The sequence below is a fragment of the Amblyomma maculatum genome, chromosome 9 (genome assembly GCF_055883805.1).
Source record: "Amblyomma maculatum isolate TAMU_Amacu chromosome 9, ASM5588380v1, whole genome shotgun sequence".
Lineage (NCBI taxonomy): Eukaryota > Metazoa > Arthropoda > Arachnida > Ixodida > Ixodidae > Amblyomma > Amblyomma maculatum.
The window spans coordinates 87,804,346-87,826,320 of record NC_139352.1 but is presented as its reverse complement, the minus strand read 5'-3'; the positions used below and the strand labels follow the sequence as shown (position 1 = coordinate 87,826,320).

At 48.4% G+C, this 21,975-nt stretch overlaps 1 pseudogene; it reads right to left on the bottom strand.

Annotated features, from left to right (window-relative positions):
• Positions 1–18,118: 18,118 nt before the first annotated feature.
• LOC146179705 (uncharacterized) lies at positions 18,119–19,969 on the bottom strand (annotated as a pseudogene).
• Between the last annotated feature and the right edge of the window lie 2,006 nt (positions 19,970–21,975).

Below are 21,975 nucleotides of genomic sequence, written 5' to 3'. Positions count from 1 at the left end.
GTGAAAGCTGGCTTGGATTTAGTTCAACCGATGATTTTGCGTCGATGACTATGAAGCTGTTCGTTATGCATTCAGCAATATCTCTATTCGACAGATTCGCTGCGGGAACTGAAAACAAGACGGTCGGCTTTCCCCTAGGGCTTTCTGCTGTGGCTTTAGCACACGGATGAGATGCCGCTTACGGAAAGGCAAGCGTACAGCCTATCTCCTAGCGGCTGCCTCCTGGTAAACGTGTCCTCGACCACAGGCCTCTCGCAAGATACATGCCTGGATTTCGCCGAAATAAAGGTTACCGAGCAGAACGAGCGTAAAGCAAGCGAAGGTGCAACCAGTCCGCCATCATCTCGTGCGGAAAAACTGGAGCAAGGTCGAACGCACACTTTCTCGGCCACTCACCGCCTCTATCAGATAGCGAGGCTGTGCAAGCGGTAAGTGTGGCTGCACCGCGCCTCAGAGATATACAGCGCTTGAACGCGCAACATAACCCTTCACAAACTACATGAAGTTTATCACTACGTCCCTGCGACATTAATGGCTTAATTTCTGTAGTATTCAAAAAGGGGCGACAAAGAGAATGAACAGGAGTTGCTGCTGAGTAAGTTTCGTTTGTAGTCTGTGGGGTTTAACGTCCCAAAGCGACTCCGGTTATGAGAGACGCCGTAGTAGAGGGCTCCGGAAATTTTGACCATCTGGGGTTCTTTAACTTGTACTGAGTACTGCCCGACGGATCTTGCGAAAGGGTGTCAGTTTACGCCACCAAATGCTCGGCTAGATACTGTGAATACTGGCCTCAATTTTGTTGTTCGAATCATAAATCACAAGAGCGAAGCCTAACGCTCTCATGTACCACGTTCGATATCACCCCAGTTGCATATTCTCATTGTCAACACAATCGAACCGATCTCCTCCACGTAGGGCTGTTGAAATAGACTATCTGTCACCAAGCTGATGTTTTCCAGCAAGGTTCCTACATCGAACTATATGGAAGTTAAGAGTTCTAAATCAGGCACCTTAAAATAATAAATATAACAGCTTTGTATGTAACAGCGCTATGAAAGATCCATGAAAGGCATGCGCTTGTGTTCAGTCCTTCAATGAAGTCAGTGACTGCAATTATTAAGTGGAAAGTTAAGAAACACTTAAGGCAATATTGCCATAAAAGCCAATTTTCTCGTAAATTCTCAAAAAGTATCAACACCTATACACGCTTAGGCAAAAGATATCGAGATGCGCAGTGAAAACTCTTTGATCATCACCATGGCATCATAATGGTTTTCCGAATTGGTAGCCACAGTAATAGAATAACTCGGTTCTGCTGGTCGGATATTTTAGGGGAATCCCCTAAGGTGGAGGGGATTTGTATTAAGGGAGTAATTACTCATTGCCATCCACCCGAGTGCAGCCATACGGATACGAAAGAAAGCTATACAGCTTTCTCAGAAACTTCGTAGTTAAAGGAAAATTAGTCCTGACCCGGAATCGAACCCGGGACCTTGGCCTTCCTGGGCAATCGCTCTACCAACTGAGCTAACCAGGACGGTCAGTACAACCGATGGTAGGGTGAGAGCGAATTGATCAATAACTCGAAGTGGGAATTGTGTTGGTCGGATATTTCAGGAAAATTTCCCAAGGTTGAATATATTTGTAATAAGGGAGTGATTACTCATGGACATCCACCAAAGGAACTTCATAGTTTCTTTCCTTTCCTTGTAGCCGTATGGCTGCGCTTGGGTGGATGTCAATGAGTAATTACTACCTTATTACAACTCCGTTTTGCGTATTTCAAGAGAAGATGAGGAAAATAAGCTCATCCTCAGATGACTTTCGAAATGAAAGCAGGGCTCTCTGGTTCCCAGCTGAAATGCAGCATGGTCGGAAGACGCCGTAACACACAAATAGCAGAAAACAAAACATAAAAGCAGAATTGAAATGGAAACTTGTGCATGTTTTTATGTTACATGAAAATTGTTAAATGCACAACTACTCGAGGTCGTGTTTACCATTCCTCCTCCACCCTAGTCTACGTGTGCGCTAAACTATTTTTAAAAACAGCATATTGAGCTGCTCTGTTTTTTTTCTTATCTGATCCTTACCTTCAAAACTTTCAGACGCTCTCTACCGCACTGAAGTAACGTTCTTTCACCACAGACGGCGTGGCACTGTTCATGGTCACAACAGTGCAAGCGGGAAGGCAGATACAGGCCACATACTATACATCTGTGCCGCTGTCATAGCCTCCCACCTCTTTCACTCATTTTTGTTGTGGGTAAACAGTGCCAATGTACCAAATAGCACGACAAATTTCAAAGCCTAACACTTTCTTGTATAGTGAACCTATCTGTCGCATTTTGAATGATGAGCTTTAAGAAGTAAGGTATATATATACCGTGTAGATGAAATACCCGTGTTATAGGAAAAAAGCAAAAATGACAGAATTAGTCTCAGTGACGATGACACCTCAAAAAAGCCAGGATAAAAGGGAATTTAAGACAAAAATAAGAAGTTTCAAGTTTTCTCCTGTAGATAGTTTCTGTCATACAAGGGATTTTCATCATTCTCATTAGCTTGACTACACCGGTGTCACGAAATCGGCGCACATATTCATCAAGTCGGCACGGCGCGAGACCCGCGCGGCGTCGCGTGGAAAGCATGTAGAGAAAAGCCCCCTTCCCCGCGCGGGAGAGCGCGTAGCTTTGTACGCATTGCCGTCACCCTCTTTCCCATTGCCCGGGGAGGACGGTGGTTCATCGGACTGGAATCAGCCAGAAAATTCCAGCATCTTCTATGGGACCTGGCCAATGGCGACGCGCGGCTCGACGGGAGGAAGAGAGAGCGCTATAACCAGCGAAGCTAAGTGTGTGTGCGCGCTAGCTTTAACGCGTGCTAACAAACAGACGCGGCGCGCCCTATTTAAAGAGATCGCGCCGCTTGATGAGTCAGTCAGTCAGTTCGTCAGTGTTTTGCGACGTGCTCGCCTGTACTTCGGCTGGACTCCCGGGGATCACCCGCTGCTGGCAAGCCCACGGACTTTCAAGGGAGCGGCGCTCGTCTCGTATGGCGGCCACATCGTGACTCTTGAGGCGTCGGACTGCAACAGTGCTCGGTGAACAATTTGGTGTTTGTTTATGTAACTCTCTCGTGTTTGATCTGTTGGAATGCCTCTGTGTTATTGAATCATTCTGTAGATGCATGCTTAGCGTTTGTATTCTGTGAACCTCTCGTCCGTGTATTTCAAGTGATCTTGTGTATTCCTTTGTATCGTCTCTTGCTGTGCATAAATTGTGTTTTGTTTGTTACTTCTGACTCCGATCCTTACTCTGGTTTGAACCGGCGACCGCTGGGAACCAAACGACCACCCCCTTCTGTCACTACAAGGTAGTTGAATTCCGACTGAGCTTGCCACGCAAGTCGAGGGCATCTCCTTTGCGACCGGAACAGCTACCCCCACTCACTCTAAGGGTGTCTGGGAGTGTGCGCACCGTTAAGGGCGCATCGTTAATAATACCCCCTAATTATTAACGGGTGACAACCGGCTATAGGGGAAACGCTTCGTCAGCATTCCTAGAAGTAATCCTGTACTGTGCCACCTGTATCCACTTTGTCCCAGAAAATATCCCAATCTCCTTTGCCCTTCTTTCTTTCTGCCGCCTACTGTAACATTTGCCTTGCCTTGGAATCCAATTTGTTATTCTTAGCGACCATCGGGTTTCTTGTATTCGTATTGCTGGACTTGCCGATGTCTATTGTATTAGATTTAAACTAAAGTCCATGCACATCTCTCTTGTTGCCTGACCCATTCGGTGCGGCTCTCGTTTCTTCAAGTTACACCTACCATTTTTTCTTCCATAGTTCTCTTGTTCGTGCTCAATTCATGTTGAACTTTTTTCCTCAGTCTCCCATGTTTCTACCCCGTGGGTGAGTGCTGGTCAGATGCAGCTTTCATACACTTTCCTCTTGAAGGACGCTGCTAAGCATGTTTAACTGTAAATATCTTTTACTAATAAAAATTTCAACATGCGGTGACAGCAGAGAACACACGGTCATTTTCTGCGTTTAGCACGTTTGGTAATTAGGCCGAGATTCGATTTCAGAACCCGATGCTGTGCACCTGAATGCAACATACAGACGAGCACCGCGCCAGAACTGCGCCATTTGCTAACATTTCATTCGAAGTATTTAATGTACTGCTTTTCCCTAGTTACCCTTAACAAACCGACGCAAAAACCAGAAAATAACAGATGTTTCCCGTTTCTTCGCAGGTATCCAATGACTTTCCTTCAGCTGTCCAGGATCATTGTGGCACTCGCGGTGGCCATGGTTGTCATCCTTGTGTACACGCTTCGGAACAGTGACAAGGCCGCAGCTACTCTTGGCGACTACGAGCGCTTCTTGGGCGTCAGGGTGGACAAGGCTTCAAGCAATACAGGTTCAATCAGCCGCAGTGTAAAAGTCAAGAGCAGCTGGCATCATCACGGTGCTAGTGACAGTGACCGAAAGCAGCAAGGCGAACGCTCACCAAACTTCACTTTACCTAGCCGCGATGGTCACAAGAAATCGGCACACGAGATTTCTCGAACACTTCCACCTTCTTCGACTCCCGGCAACATCGTCTGGCTGAACGATGATGGTTTCAAATCAGGACGTCTCCAGTTACTGTCGCCTGTACCGGACTCCAATAGGCTTACCGAAGACCGCCACAATGACGCTTCTGGACTGCGCGATAATAAGGCATCTGTGGCAGGGAAATGGGCAGGAGAAATTTCACCATCTTCTCCAGATAAGCAGTCAGGATTTAGCTCGTACGAAATCAGAGAAAGGCGCCTTGGACGAGCGGACCGGCAGAATCATTTGAAGAACGTAGACGTTCGCATGCTGCAAAATGACTGAGCGGTTTCAGTGTTTGACATGACTTCCTGGCGACGAGTGTAAAAGCGATGTTATTAGTTGTAAATTGCGTTTGCGTTCAGCATCGGATCATCTAATAATATTTTCAGCATTCCCGAACAGCGGTTCGATGGCGAGTGCTAATCTTTGAACATTTTCGCAGTTTGCAATTCATATTTTGCGGCTAATTTACAATGAATTGATATTAATTTCGAACATCGTTCTAGCATAACTGCGCATGGGCACTGTCATGTTCTGGGAAGCAATTTTATAGGCTGAAAATTTCTTTATCACTAATTATTCAGCAGTGACTAAACCTTATGTGAAATAAAATATTAGGGTTGCTTCCAAAACAGATGCCGGATGTAAAACTATTCCGAAAGAAATGGGGGTCATCTTATCATGCGACTATAAAAATGTAAGTTCCCGAACTAAACACTGATATTTGAGCCCGCATAAAGCTGTTTTACTCTCCTTGTCGGAAACGACGAGTTTTGTCGGAAGACAGCAAGCACTTGGACGAAAAGGGATTATAATGATTATAATAGGCTACCAGTAAAGTACATTGATCTAGGTGTATTATGTAATATTTAGGGTAACAATTAGGTGCAGGGAATATGTTTCCCAAACATTCGAGCATTTCTCTAAAGCAAAATGTGCTCACTAAAACTTTTACGGATGCACAGAAGCCTTCAACAACAACAAAAAAAAAGGAAATAAATTCATATTGGCCCGGGTTTAACGCATGAAAGTGGCATCGGCTATGACGGATGATTGCAGAGGCTGGTTTTGGTGTCCTTTTTTTTTCATTATTCACACCACATTTACCACGTGGGATAGTTTATTAGACAAATCCCAGAGCAGGGGAACGCCTTTCGAAACGGTTGTGATTGAATCCCCCGTTCTCGAAATCGGCAGTCGAGCGCCCTTACCATTGAGACACCACAACAGAAGTTTAAAAGCAAAAAAAAAAAACTAAAAAAAAAGTACTCACACAACTCTATCGTGCATACAGACGGCATAGTAGGCATAGAGTGGTCTGTTCAAACTGCATTTTGCTATATGAAGCAGTCTGCGGTGGCATATGTTTTAGTAGCTGCGGTATTCCAAACAGAAACGGGAATATGCGATTTCTGAGCGTTTGCATTAACTTTTATTGACGGCAACGACCTGTTTTGCTTTGACACGGCGGTAACGACAGTACCACTTCGTTTGAGGCATTGCATGTCAAAGGATCTCAAGCGCCGAAGACCGCGATGGATGATTGATGTCCTTATCCAAGCATGACATGCTCGATAAGGAGAAGTATATATATTTTTTTTAACTGAAGCGTGGGGTTATAGACTGTTCATATTTATTTTGCAAGAGGCATATAGCTAAGCAAAAGCTCACAGTAACTGCGAAACAAGAAAAAACACTCGTGTACACGCCGCATGCGCGCGCGTAAATCACTGCGGGCTGGCACGCGACGCGAAAACGCATCCACACTGAGTAGGCTTCGCCGCTGAGCCGCAAGGTGGCGACTCTGCTCGATCTCGAGGCCAGTAGACAGAAGTTTCAAGCAGCAGGTCCAGAGGCGTATTGCCGTTCCCCGAAAACTAGCAACGAAAGTGCCGGATGCGTCACTGAAAAATAAAACACAACTTAACGTTCAGATCGAGCATGAATCGCAGTACGAAAACTGAAATGCAACATTATTAAAATAGTTTTATGGATTAAAATTACTTGCTGTAAAGAGCCTAATACATCGATGGTGTCCGTCGCGCCATCTTTGCGACGTTGAATAAGTTCCCTTGAAAAATCGCCGAGGCGCAAATCCGTAAAAAAAAAAACACTTTAAAGCATGTTAGAAGGCGATTGTTGGTGAGAGCTGTCTCTGAACGCAACCTAAGGGTAACATACACTCGCTGGAGACAGGAATCGATTACGGTGAAGGTAATTGAATAGTGTAACCACTCTCATACCATCACATCTATGGCTCCGTTCGTGGCTAGTTTTGCTGCTGGTAAGAACAAAAAAAAACATGGTATTATGCAGCCTACAGGGAAGCATACCCCGGGAAATGCGGTCGCAATTTTTGTTAATGTTGTGAATAAAAAAAAAATAAAAAATTTCACCTACGGGAATCGAGCACATGTCTTACAAGCAAGTAGGGGCGTTCATCTATTGCGCCAAAGAAGCGACAGGTAGAACAGTCTTTAAATGCCCTCTTATTCTTTTTTATTCAACACACTAAAGAGAGTGCGACGGATGCAACTGGCATGATCAGATGGTTATTGCAAGCAATTTAAATCCAGCAACCTATTTTATTGCGCATGCATTTTAGTTTGTGCACTGCAATGTATACTCAAAAAAGCATAGCTTTATTGCGTGCCTCTTTGTTGTATTTTATTTTTTAGTGATGCCATCCGGCACTTCCGTTGCTGTCTTTTTCAGCGAATGGCAATACGCGGTGCAGAGGCTGAGGTTATCTTGCTTCCCGAATGACGCGATCACACTTCGTTGCGATAAAACCCTGAAAAAGACAACGTCGCTTGGAAGACATGATCCCCATGGGCCTTCAAGTAGAGATTAAAATAAGTTTGCAGTGACCCATTACATGCATCATTTATCCGATAGGCCTAAACAAGTATGCATGACATATGGGGTTAAGGTGTTATTTTCGGTTCCTAATAAGCTAAGAAAAAATTGGGCTTTTGTTTTCAGAAGAGACAGAGAATGATAACAAAAAAGGAAAAAAAAAAAGAAAAAAATGCCTACCAAGTGGAACATGAGTAGCGTTTTGTGCCCTGTGCGGCAGGAGGGCTCTATGACACACCTTTTAAATACGGCAAAGACTATATAGGCCAAACCGGGAGATGCATTAACACACGCTTACGCCAACACAAAACGTCTTTGAATGATACTCCATCAAATTTGGTCCTTCATTACAGAGACTGTTATCCTAAGATTCCAATTATGTCTAATGTGTCAAAAACGCATGCATTTCTCTTTTCAAAAAAGCAAAAGTTATTTTTAGACAACAAGATTAATTGTCAAGAGAATTGTGTGAAGCCAAGGATTTTCATATGAACTACAACGCGTGTTTAAGCACTCCTCCAGTAAACATAAATGACTGTGAAATTTTATATTTGGATTTCTAACATCTGCTTTTTATTTATTTGGGGAGGTGGAGCGCATGCGCTTCTGGTTGTCTTTTGTGAGTATATTACATATGTATTTTCAAATAATCTTCATTGTTAGTAGCGCTTGTCCTTCCTTCTCTATTTTGTCCCCTGCTTCAGCGCTGGAAAAGTTTTCGAAAATGTACCAACTCACTCAAATGTCTGTTTTGTTAATCCTAGAAATACGTTATCATATGTTATCATCTCGCGCACAAAAAGAAAACGGAATAGAAATAACTCTGTGAACGTTCATATATAGGCGAATGTTTGGCAAGAAGGAACGGCTATTTGTCTTTAAAATAACCATTATTCACGCATTTTGAGTGATGCTTACCTTTGATCGACAATTAATAGCATCTTTCGTTCCGGAATACAGAGACGGTGGGCCACCAGCGTCTCGTGCATTTATGTGTAATGCTGCGACAGTTCTGCCCAGACTAAGAACTAGAAAGTGCTCACATTGGGGTCCCTGTAAACAAGGAACATTTTTTCGTTCGGTTTCTTTTAATGAGTCACTGGGGAAACGACACACGAATCAAAAAGAGGAGCGCTGCAGAAAAGCCATGAGATACCTAACCACTAATACCAGTGGGAACTATTAAGGCAGCACAAAACCTCGCCGTACAAAACAGGTCGCCGTTTTAACCGGCGTTCAAACCACTGCTTCTGAATAGAGTCTGTAGCAGCAGGTTTTTTTAAAGCGAAAGCCTTTATTGTCTCATGCTGTCGCGGCAAAACGTGTCCCGCTATTGCGGCGGTCTGATTGGCTGAGGCGGGAAGAAGTCATAGAGGCCTCGACCAATCGCAGACCACCACCACACCCAACCGACAAAAGGGCCCTCCGACGTTTTTTTAGGCCTCTGCTCGTATTACCGCCGTTTTGTTAAAGGTGTTTCTCGCCTAACTGAGCCTTGACTCGAGATGACACACCCTTCGTATGGGGAAGTGCCTAAGACGAAGCATTCGAGGAACTCCGCTGCCGCCTTCAAAGTCCACCAATACTAGCTCATTTTGACGAGAATGCAGAGACTGATGTCCACACTGACGCCAGCAGTATCGTCCTCGGAGCAATCCTCATACAGTGGCAGGACGGCGCAGAACGAGTCATCCCTACGCAAGCGACATACTTTCTCGATCAGAACGGAACTATTCGACGACAGAAAAAGAGTGTCTTGCCGTCATCTGGGCTCTGAGTAATTTCCGACCATACCTCCACGGACGACCGTTTCGTGTTGTGAGCGATCATCACTCGCTATGCTGGCTAACCAGCATTAAAGACCCTTCTGGCCGGTTGGCCAGATAGAGCCTCCGTTTGCAGGAGTCTGATGTGCTATAAATTGGGTCGGCAGCACCAAGACGCGGACTGTTTATCACGAAAGCCCGTGGAACCGGCTACGCAAGACATCATCGAAGATTGCCCTGTTCTTTGTGGCATTAGCGTCTGCATGGCGCAGCTTCAACGGACTGACTGTGAGTTGGCGCCACTCATTGAGTATCTGGAGGGTTTTAATGCTAGTGTACTTTGTGTGTTTCGCCGTGGACTACCGTCCTTCATTCTGCGGCGTGGAGTCCTCTACAAGTGCAACTTTGACAGCAACAAGGAGACGTTTCTGCTTGTTGTGCCAGCCCATTTATGTTCCCAAATCTTGAGCGCTTGCCATGATGAACCATCCGCCGGCCAACTGGGGGCCAGTCGCATACTGGCGAAGGGTCGGCTGAAGTATTACTGGCCTAGTTTACTGCCATCAGTGTGTAAATACACAGCAACATGGCGCGATCGTCAACGGTGCAAATCTCCTCCTCTGAAACCAGCCGGCTTTCTGCAGCCCATAGCACCCTCCAAGACCCCTTTTAAGCAAATTGTGCATAGACCTCCTCGGCCATTTTCCGACGTCGTCCACAGGAAAACTGTGGATTGTGGTCACGACAGATTATTTGGCATGGCACGCTGAGACCATGTGACTTGCAAACGATACTGCTGCTGAAGTCGCCGAATTCTTTGTCCTCAACATCTTCCTGCGTCATGGCGCTCCTGCAGCTATCAATGCCAATCGTGGAGCTGCATTTACGGCCCGCTTCACGAGGCTGTACTGAAGCTCAAGCACACCAGCCATAGACGTAAAACAGCCTACCACCCACAGACAAATGGCTTAGTGGAACGCCTCAAAAGGACCTTCACCGACATGATTTCCATGTATGTTGATATCGAGCACAAAACATGGAACCAAATTCTTCCATACTAACATCCACGTATAATACCGCGCAGCAAGAAACGACGTGGTTCATTCTGTTTGAATTAGTCTTCGGTCGACAGGTTACCACCCCCCTGGATGCTATGCTACCCGTGGACCCCCCCTGACACTGAGAGTGAACTTGACGTCGGCGTCGCCACTTAAGTTCAGCGCGCGGGAAAAAGCGCGGCAAATGGCCAGACACCGCATTCACCGTCAGCAGCAGGTCAATGATGACCGCTACAACCTTGGACGCAGCTACATTACCTACAACCCAGGCGACTATGTGTGGGTCTAGACGCCCGTTCGCCGCCACGGGCTGTCAGAAAAGTTACTGCGCCGGTAGTTCGGCACTTACCATAATTCCCGCCGCTTCAGTGACGTAACGTACGAAGTTGCACCAGTCTCGCAAGCTTGTTGAGAGCACAATACAAAGTGCAGCGACGTTGTGCATGTGGTGCGAATGAAGCCATACTACGAGCGAACCCCCGACTGACTTTCAGACTGCATGCAGTCTATTTCGTGATGTCAGACTCGTTGTGTAACTCTTGAACGCTTTTTCTCCCCTGTCTGACGGTAACACAGCATCCGGGCGATGCTCCAGAGGAAAGGGCAGTTACACGTGGTTTAAAAGTAGAAGAAGAAAAAGAGCGCAATCGGTAGAAGTAGACGACGCTGAAGTGTAAGCCTGTTTTCTGGTGACCTCGTTTTCTTGTTCTGCTTTCGGTGCCCTTGTTCAGCCGCTGCAGTCCCCTTTCAGTGTAACAACTGTTGCAATATTTGTGCCTAAACATACCATTTCAGTGGAAACATGAAATAATATCAATACCGTGGTTATCTCAACTCTTAATAATGGGCCTACAAAGAAAGAGGCCTAGATTTTTTAGAAATATACTAAAATCATTAGCTATATAGCTGCACATGTTTATGATAATTGTGTTTCGAACTTTTTAACAGGAACTGAAACACCTGTGTTAATAATTTGCGCTGTGTCTCCTGTGTGTTTCATCACTGACACAATTGGAATGCCTCTGCATTAAGTGCGCCTGTCTTCGTTTAAATACCTTTGCCTGACTTTATCTAATAAGGTGGCGCGAAATGATTGGTTGGTTGGTTTGTGGGGTTTAACGTCCCAAAGCGACTTAGGCTATGAGAGACGCCGTAGTGGAAGACTCCGGAAATTTCGACCACCTGGAGTTCTTTAACGTGCACTGCAATTGTACAGCACACGGGCGCGTTGCTTTTCGCCTCCATCGAAAAGCTGCCGCCGAGGCTGGGATTCGATCCCGCGTCCTTAGGACCAGTAGTCCAGCGCCGTAACCACTGCGCCACCCCGGCGGGAGGGGGGGGTCGCGAAATGAGAGGCAAAATGCAAGTAGTATGTGCCATCTCGAACGTGTCATTGTTTTCACGCTGCACAGTGTTAACGCGATAGCGTTAAGGGCCTCGTGTCGCAGAAAAGTCGATGTCGTCGTCGGCGGCCGCTATCCCGCGTCGTCCGGCGTTGGCCGTGAGCGAAAAATACCAGAAGCATTAATAAATAAAAAAGAGCAGGGAAAATCGCCAACCTGAGGAATCAAACGTGGGCCTCCGGGTTGCGAGACGAGCACGCTGACCACTTCGCCACGCCAGCTTTTTTTTTTTTCTTTATTGACTGACTTTTGCAAGACAACAAAAACACACACAACACATTGATATAATAAGTACACATTGCTTAATTTGTAAACCGCCAAAAACGATAGATCATGTATTTCTTCACTGTTGGGAAGGGGTTTATTTTTGGGACGTACTTCAAAGAACCATAAACATTCAACAATTAATCCTTACGGAATACGGTACTTACGCAAGTAAAATGAGGAAGGGATCCCATATGATTCAATCACGCTAACGAACCTCCAAACTATATGGCGTTCACGCATGACAGGCTATCACTGTGATCATGATGCTCGTCCAGCGCGAATTTTTTTCCGCGAGGCTCTCCATTGGTTTATCGAGATTGTGAAGTTTGTCGATGGTAATCCTGAGTGGTTGCCAAAGGTAGAACCTTTGATGGATATAAAGAAATTTTAGAACGACGAAGCCAGCCCCTGGCACTCCGCCACGCCAGCTAGATGTTTTGAAATGGACAAAGGCACGTCTATTGATTGCGGTGTTGTCGTAGAAATGTCCCTTAGAGAAGTGTATTGTGGCGTATAATAATAATTATGAGCATGTAAATTACAGAGTTACAGAACACGCAGTTAAGCGAGTGGCAAATTACTTTTCCGCTGTACTTGCTCTTCGCTTGGCGTGCACGTAGCGCCATCGTGCGTGTGGCGCACGGAATAAAATAGACAGGGCATGGCCCCCGAGATCTTCATCGCGTCGGCTCGAATCGGCAACGATGTTGCCGACAAACTACGACCGCAACTTGAGGCCCGCGCGTTTCGGCAAGGTGCTTGGCAGCGCTTTACGCCCCGGAAGGATTATTAAATAAAAATAAGTGTAGGAAGTTCCTCTATATAGGAATTCGAAACAGAGCCTCCCTTCTCAATGCACGCCTTAGCCGCATTGTAAGCGAAGGAACCTTTTTAGGCGCGAACTGGAACCGAAAAGTTCTCTCGCAGAGCCCGCTAGGGGAAGCGATTACGTCATCGCTAGGGCATGAAGCGTCGGAACACGAGCTCGCTTTTGTGAGATGTGTAATGAAAGCGGTTGCGTTTACCAGTGCCGGGCGCACTACGGTCTCTCTTCTGGTATAATATCAGAATCACGTTTCAGAACAACTAATTGCCAAACAGTCATGCTTTGGACAAGTTAAGGCAGCGAACTACGTCTTTGTGTCACTCAAAAGCGCGACAAGTAAATGACTAGACGGTGCGAATGGGGCGCGGTAACGCTATCGCGTTCCATTCTTAAAGGCGAAGCTTAAGCGCCCTTCAATTTTTTTTTATATCTTCTTTTTAATCACATACTTCAGAAGATTAATTTGTTGTCGGAGACTCGCACGGGCTGCTGCGCACTGGTTATGCAACAAGTGTTTGAAGAGGTGAAAGGCTTCGCATTTTTTTACTCACCGAGAGTACAACCCCCGAGAAGGGCGTCAACAATCCAAACTTTTATTGTCCCATGCCGCTTGAAGAGGAGAGGTACGTACCTACAGGAATAAGAGAGAGAGAGAGAGAATGATTACAATTACATTGGTGATCTTACAACAAGATTAGGCAAAGCGTATGTAATTCGTTTGGTTTATGCCGTTTAATGTCCCAAAGTGACTCAGGCTATGAGAGACGCCGTAGTGGGGGCCTCCAGAAGTTTTTAGCGCCTGAGGTTCTCTATAACGTGCCCTGACATCGCTTAGCACACGGGTGCCTGCATCGAAAAAGCAGCCGCCGCGGCCGGGCATCCTTGGGCACTGCAGTCAAGCCCCCTAATCGCTGCAGCACCTTAGTGGGGCTGTATGTAATTGGTCGAAGATAAAATTCCTTTCGTGGACCTGGAAACAATATACGCTGCCTTTATTTGTCTTTGAATATATATCTTTTTTTTTTGTTAATTTAATTTCTTCATTGGTTTTGTTTTTTGCTTGATATGACTCGCCGGTTTGGATCATGGCCATAGCGACAACATTTCGATGGATGTAACAAGCGAATATAGTCAAGTACCGAAGTTTCAGTAGCAGTTAAATATTCTCAGCGGGTCGAACATAACGTGGAGCTCTCCAAACGCACCAGGGCGTGCAGAAATTTCGCAAGTGATGCTTTGGAAAGTTATATAATTATGGAACTATTAACCTTATTATTGTATCAGGCTTATACTACAGTACTAGCAAGTACAGCGGGAGTGTAATACGCAGCGTTCATGTCGATAGCTGCGCGGCCTGTCGACAATCTCGCAAAGCGCAAGAAGCGTACGCGGGGCAGGGTGGGGTGCGTCTGCCGCTTTACTCCGGTCATTTCTGGGCGCGTTCATAACGCGCGTCTGTTTAAGCACGCGTTCGTAACGAGCGTCTGTTTTTCTCTTTTTGACAGCGTACGTCGTGCGTGCTGGGCAGAGTTGGTGAAGGGTGATAGTTCCTGACCCTATGCGGCTGGGACGGTAGTCAACGCCGCTTGCGGCGGGGGCTAGCCAGCCACCGAATTATATCTGTTGTAGGCCATCATTGCCCCCGCCACTGCTTCGGTGGTAGACGACGGCTGTTGTTGCGGCGCGCGTGTTTCTCTCCCTCTTCTTTTTAATTCTTTTCTATTTTCTGGACTGTCCGCACGAGGCAGCGGAGGTGGTGGTGGTAAAAACATTTAATGCCAATGATATGAATAGTGGGGGCGAAGCCCCCTACATGGCACTTGGGTGCTCCCTCACTGTGAGGAGGGCACCCTTACAAAGCGAAGGATAGTCCTTGGAGCGCTATCCTTCTCATAGCACTGGAGAAGATCCGGCGCTGGTCTTGAGCAGAAGTGCTGGTCAGTAGAGTTTTCCAGTAAGACTCCACCACGGTCGGTGATGGGGGATGAGGGAAGGTGGGGCATGTGAGGAGGGTGTGTAGGAAATCTCCTGGTTTGCCACAAAGTTTCCATGAGGAGGGAAATTGGTCTGGGTATCTGGCATGTAGTAGTATGGGGTATGGAGCAGTGCGAGTTTGTAGTCGTCGCCAGTGTGCGGCCTGCACTATGGTAAGGGCCGGGGCTGGGGGTGCGTAGTCTCTTCCTTTGTCCCGGTAATATGAGCGAATATCGCGGAAGGAGAGCAGCCGCTCCTCGGCCTGTAGAAGGGGCTCATCTCCTCCTGCCCGGAATGTGAGACCTCGGGCTAGAGAATGAGCCCCTTCGTTGCCAGGGAGGCCGGCATGTGCTGGCGTCCAGATAAGGGTTACAGGGTGCCGGGGCTGCCAGAAGCGTAGTAAGCGAGCAGCGGTGCGAGATATGTAGCCATTGGCATAGTTGAGAATGGCAGATTTGGAGTCAGAGATAATTATGTTGGCAGATGTAGAGGTCAAAGCAAGCGCGATGGCTGCCTCTTCTGCCTCTATGGCCGAATTCGTGATGATTGAGCTGGAGGTTAGAAGTTTTGCTTGATTGTTGGCTACCGCCAGGGCCATACGGTGGCCTGACGTATATTCCGCTGCGTCCACATAGACCACCGCATAGTTCTCGCTATACTGTTTGTGGAGGGCCCGAGCCCTTGCTATTCTGCGGTTCCCATCTCGCTCAGGGTGCATGTTCTTGGGGAGGGGGGTATATTGAGGTTAGAGCGGAAGATAGAAGAAAGGGGGACGCCCTTGGTAGTGTGTGTAATTGGGTTTAGGTTTAATTTGGATAATAGAGCGCGGCCAGTCTCTGAGTTCGATAGACGGTATATTTGTGCCGTAAAGGTGGCTTCTGTAAGTTCCTCAAAGGTGTTGTGGACACCGAGTTTGAGAAGCCGATCGTTGGATGTGCTGGGGTGAAGGCGTAGAGCCATCTTCGTGCAACTCCGCAGGAGCGCGTTTACCCGGTCTCTCTCCTTCTGTCGGAGGGGTAGGTATGGAAGGGCATATACGGGGCGGCTTATGATGTAAGCCTGGGTGAGGCGAAGGGTGTTTCGCTCGCGCAGACCAGCCCGGCGGTTCGCTATGCGGCGAATCAGTCGGGTGGCCTGTTGAGCGTGTGTTTGGAGAGCCTTTATGACTTCTCCGTGCGCGCCATGGGAGCATTAGCCCTAGCACTCGGATTTTGGATACTAGTGGGATGGAATGGGTACCTAGCGTGAGGGAGATGGGAGGATTGAGGTTGTCCTGTTGCTTGGGGCGGTAGAGAAAGAGCTCTGATTTTGAAGGGGAGCAGGTCAGGCCACACTCCCGTACGTATGTGTCGATGGTAGTTAGTGCCAATTGTAGGTGCTCTTCTATTTCGGCGTCACTGCCGTGGTTTGTCCAGACGGTGATGTCATCGGCGTAGAGGCTGAAATGGATGTCGGGGATTTGAGCTAGTTTTGGGGTAGGTGAAGAAGTGTTATATTGAATAAAATAGGGGAGAGGACGGCACCCTGGGGCGTACCTCGTGCTCCCAGCGTGATGCTTGGGAGGCGGTGGTCGTCGAAGGTAAGTGTGGCTGTGCGGTGGCTGAGGAAATCTCGGATGTAGTTGTACATCCTGGCGCCGACTCCCAGGATTCTAAGGTTCTGTAGGATAGCTGAGTGCGTAACGTTATCGAATGCCTTAGTGAGGTCCACACCTAGGATAGCTTTGGTGTCGTAGGCTTGGGAGTCGAGAATGTGCTATTTGAGCTGTAGAAAGACGTCCTGTGTCGAAAGCCCAGGACGAAATCCAAACACACAAGTGGGCATAAGATTGTTGCCTTCTAGGTACTGGCACAGCCTAGTCTGGAGTACATGCTCCATGAGCTTTCCAACAGAAGAAGTGATGGAGATGGGTCTGAGGTTAGAGGTGAGCAGAGGTTTCCCATGTTTGGGTATGAAGACGATTTTGGCCTCTTTCCATTGCGGTGGGATGGTGCCCGTTTGCCAGCACTCGTTAAAGTATTCAGTAAGGGCGGCAACAGATTGAGCGTCGAGATTCCGGAGTGCCTTGTTATGAACCCCGTCTGGACCGGGGGCTGAGGATGTGTTAAGTTTCTGGAGTTCAGCCTGAACCTCTGCTTCTGTAATGGGTTGGTCGAGGAGGTCGTTAGGGGGGGCCTGCATAATCGGGGTGCGTTACAGGAGGGTATGTAGGGAAGTACTGATGTCTAAGTTTTTGGAGAAGTTCCAGTGGAGGTGTATCGGAAGAATGCATGAGTTTGGTGAGGTCATGTCTTTGGGTAGTTTTTGACTGCGTGGAGTCTATTAAGCGTCGAAAGAGGTTCCAGGTCCGAGGTAGACTCATGTTGCCATCTTGCTTGTTGCATAGTGATTCCCAGTTCTGTCGTGAAAGAGTCGCTGCATGCGCCTCTATCTCTTTGTTAAGACGGGCAAGGCGGCGTCTAAGTGTGCGGTTCCAACGCTCCTTTTGCCAGCGTCGTTCTAAGCCTGATTTAGCTTCCCATAAATGTAGGAGGTGGGAGTCAACTGTGTCGCTTGGGAAGTCCTCTTGTAGGGGAAGAGTTACGGATCGGACATCACTTTGTAGTTGTTTGGACCATTCAGTGATGTCCATGATGGGGGTGAAGGCGCGGGCTGCTCTACGTGATCGGAAAGAGTCCCACTTCGTGAAAGTGGAGCCTCTGGGAGGCCTGCGGGGTAGTTGAATGTGTAAGAGAATTTCGATGATGCAATGGTCGCTACCTAGATTCTCTTGTGTGTTGCACCTTGTGGCATGAGGGAGGCGATGTGCGAACGTAAGGTCTGGTGTAGTGTCTCTGCAGACACTGGTTCCCGTGCGCGTAGGAAAGGTAGGGTCAGTGAGCAGAGAGAGGCCGGTTTGTTGCGCGGCTAACCACATCCGCCGTCCTTTTGGTGTGTCGTGCGGGTAACCCCAGGAACTATGTGGGGCATACGACGAGTAAGGGGCACTTGTTTGCTATGCGCTTCGCAAGTGTAAAGAGGCGTTCGAAGTTGCTTTTGAGGCACTTAGGGTGGCTATATACATTCAGAACGAAGAGGCTGTTCGCTCGAGCGTGTTGCGGAACAAGTTCAATTGAAAGGTGATCAATATCTTGAATTGCTAGGGGATGGGAGATAGTGGTAATTGAGCTACTAACTAGAAACGCTACGCGAGGGAGTGTGGCTGATGTGGGCAGAATAGGAGTATAGCCGGGGAGGTTGAGCGGGTTGGAGGGTTCCTGCAGGGCAAGAATGTCAGGTCCCGTAGCGCAGGACAGCAGTTGGTGGACCACATGACGCTTCTGGCCAAAGCCCCGGCAGTTCCACTGCCAGAGTGTAAGGTTACGGTTCGGAGATGCCATCATGAGAGTCATTATGGGGAGAAGCCATAACGGGTGGGTGGGAGTCACGAGCTACGGCAGGGATAGGATTGCCTTGTCCTTCCGGTGCTTTGGGCTTCTTTCGTCTATTTGGGGTGGGGTCCCGCTTTGGGAGGCACGTTGCGTAAGAACTGAGCCGGGATTCAAGATCGTTATAGCGGTCAGAGAATCCTTGCGTTAGCACGTCGAATCGGTGATTAAGAGTAGCGTTGTCTTGTGTTATGTGGATTACAGCGTCTTTGAGGGTTGCACATTCCTGGTTGATGTGAGTGATAGCGTCCTGCAATTTTGCCTCAAAGCGTTTAGCAAGGGACTCAAGCAGGGTTGGTATGTCGTCTAGTGAGATGGGGGTGGAGGGAGTGGGCGTCGTGCACAGAGTTGAATTCGTAGGGGGTTCTGTGTCAGCCTCTATTGCTAGCAAATCAGAAGTAGGGTGGGAGTTGCTCGGCAAGGTGTGGGCGGTGGGTGGGGTTGGGGGTGGTGGAGGTTGGGATGCGGTAAGAGCGGGGGCAGGGGGAATGGGAGAGCCAGTGGCAAGAGCACTTATCTGGGCTTCCAGTTTGGCGATGTGCTGACGAAGGGCGATGGCTTCTGCTCGGGCTGCTGAAGCTTCTGCTTTGGCTGCCGCTGCCTCCTCCTGGGATTTCTCCAAGGCATGTTGTAGATTGAGAGTCGCTGTTGCGGGTGTCGTGTGCTGGTGAGAAGAGTTGGGGGTGTCCCAGGCTTGTTTCAGCGGTACTGTCGAGGCTTGCTTATGTTGGCTGAGCTGGACGTGTCCGGACGACAGCTCGGGAAAATTGTCCCTGGATGCGACCGATTCTTGCTGCTGCGTTTGGAGGTGGCTTGGCTGTTTCCGTGGCTGGTGAAGGTTTCGCCCCTTGCACGATCCCGTACCGGTAAGGTGAGGGCCCTCGCACAAAATGCACTTGGGCGTACAAGGAGGGTCTTTTTGCGAATGTCGTGTTCCACAGCGGGGGCAAACGTTGGTCTTGGGGCTTGGGCATACCTCGTGACGGTGACCCGGCTGTCTGCAATTGGTACAGGCGTCCAGACTGCCGCGGTATGGGGTGCAGCGGTGGATGGCTCCCATGTATTTGATCGAAAGTGGGACTGCGTTTGCGTCGAAGGTGATTAAAATGGAGTGCGTCTTTCCCATGCGTCGGGCTGCTAGTATGGTATACTCCGGATTTCTTCTGACGAGGTCTTCGTAAAGTTGCGTTGGGGTCTCGTCATCATAGCCATTTGTGGTGACTCCTCTGGTAGAGCCCGGTGGAGGTGCCACGTAAGCCGCGAACGGGTAGGTTTGGTTGCCAATGGTGAGGGAGGTCAACGTCTTGAGTGTCTCGGCCGTTGGGAGGTGTGTTGTTCCTATGGTGAAAGTGTTGTTGGTCGGGTGGATGCGCAGGTAGAAGTCGTCCGGTAGAGCAATTTGGAGCTGGCTCTGCACTGCCTTCCAGAGTCGAGGTGTTGGGACGTCTCGGAGTCGTAGTTCACCTCACGAGCGAACGACCACTCGGATAGCGTTGGGTGGGAGTGGTGGCAGCTGCTTGCTGCACTGCACTGTGAGACGAGCCTCCTTGGTCGCAGGTGTTAGACGGGCCGGCACCTTGCCGCTCCCGGTTGCGGCTGCGGCGTCGCGCGCCGCGTTCCTGGCGTTCGGCTTAACTGCCTCGGAGGTAGCGTTCTCGGAGTGGCGAGGTGGTTTCGGCGAACTGGCTGGTCGGGAGGCGTAGGCTTTATACAGGACTGGTGTCCAAACATCTGACAGTAGCTCTTGTGCGGTAACGGTGTGGCCTTCAACCGTTACTTCCATGAAAGCGGCTGGTATCGCCGGCGGTGCCGGCGGAAGAGCGGAGGCGGAATTGGGCTTAGCTGGGCGGCTGAGCGTCTCAGTCCGATAAATGTTCTTAACACAGTAGAAGTCGGATTTCGCCCGGAATGGGTGGTTTTCCTGTCTTCCTTAGGCACTTAAGTTGCTTTTCGAGCAGATGCTACTCCTGCCCACTCTCTTTTATGGCAGCGGAGGTGGCTCAGCCGGGATGGTACAGTGGTAAGACGCCCGACTACTGTCCGGAATACCCGAGTTCGAACTTGATCTCGGCGGCTGCGTTTCGATGGAGGCGAAACGAAGAGGCGTCCGTGTGCTGTGCAATTTCAGCGCACGTTAAAGATCCCCAGGTGGTCGAAATTGGTTCATAGCCCTCCACTACGGCTCCTCTTTCTCTCTTTCCACTTTCACTCCACCTTCCTCCCTTGCCTTACAGCGTGGTTGCGGTGTCCACAGAAAACAGGTGAGACAGTTACCGCGCCTTTCCCTTCCTATAAATAAATCAAGGCAGCGGAGGTGGCTCAGCTACAGAGCCAGTAGCAGGCCTGTGCATTTTCTTTTCCTTCTTCCTACAGCCAAAACAACAACGCTGACATCGCACAGCACACGGACGCCTCTTCGTTTCCCCTCCATCGAAACGCAGCTGCCGAGGTCGGGTTTGAACCCGGGTACTCCGGCACAGTAGTCGGGTGTCTTACCACTGCACCACTCCGGCGGGGCTGTAATTGTCAGCCTCAAATAAAGCTCTAAGCTGAGAGCACACAAACGAGGCGAGAGGGGACAACCTTGCCGGACACCTCGGGTCACAGGGAAAGGGACACTGTCCCCCCTATCCATCACCAGTGTGCTTTGAATGCCATCATACATGCTTTTAATTAAGTGTATGAAATTTTGCGGAAACTGAAAAGCGTCCAGAACGCCGAATATGTAGCCTTGTTCTAGCCGATCGAAAGCTTTTTCTTTATATAAAGAAACAAAGATGCCACTAGCTAAGCGTCTCTGTGTGTAATCAATAATGTCTCGAGTGGCATACGACCAACTATGTATTTCCCTGCCAGGAAAAGAGCTCATCTGACGACAACCAATAAGGGAGGCCATCACACCCCTCAAGCGCCAACCACGATGGCAGCGAAAGTGTTGTAGTCTACGTTTAGAAGGGTGATCGGGCTCCACGCTTCTGGACGAGATAACCCAGGATCACGTTTTGGGATCAAAATTATGCGCGCTCTCCGAAAATTGGCCGCAAATCACTGTAGTTCTGGACCGACAACGTCACGGAAACAGCATTTTTTTAGTCAACGTATTGCTAGCAAGGTTGGTATCGTTACTTTGATTTCTTAGTTGTGATATTGCAGCGACCTTCTCTATACAAGGAAAAGTAGTTGCTGCTTGGGCTAAAACATGTGTGCAGGTGTGATGCGCGCATTATTTGCGCTTTCCTACATTTAATTTGTTTACTGCCACAGTTATACAAAACGGGAATGGCCTCTTTACTGTGGAGCGAGCTGTCGCAGCTTCCGCAACAATAATAATTTGCACGTCTTGAAGCGTTTTCAGCATACTGTCATAATTTTAAATGCGTTTCTTCTACTAAGATAAAAACAAAATATAAGGAAGGCGCCAAAGGTTCGCCTTGAGAATAGATGCGTAGTGTTATTGTTGTGGCTGTAGGAAGGAAGAAAAGAAAATGCATGGGCCTGCTACTGGCTCTGTAGCTGAGCCACCTCCGCTGCCTCACGCGCAGACTGATAAACTCAACCTCTTTACTCCCACTATGATTAGCTTCCGCGCTGGTCTTAACACCCAAGACGTAATCTGGCAACTCTAACATGACATACTCGATCCAGGTCCCATACGGCAACACGCACCATCTTAAGCCGCCTCACGATTAAACCCATTTCGACGAATATGCTGGCTGGGCGCAACGATGCATGCCGTCGAATCAAGGCCGAGACACATCACTTACCTTACAGACGACCATGCATACTACG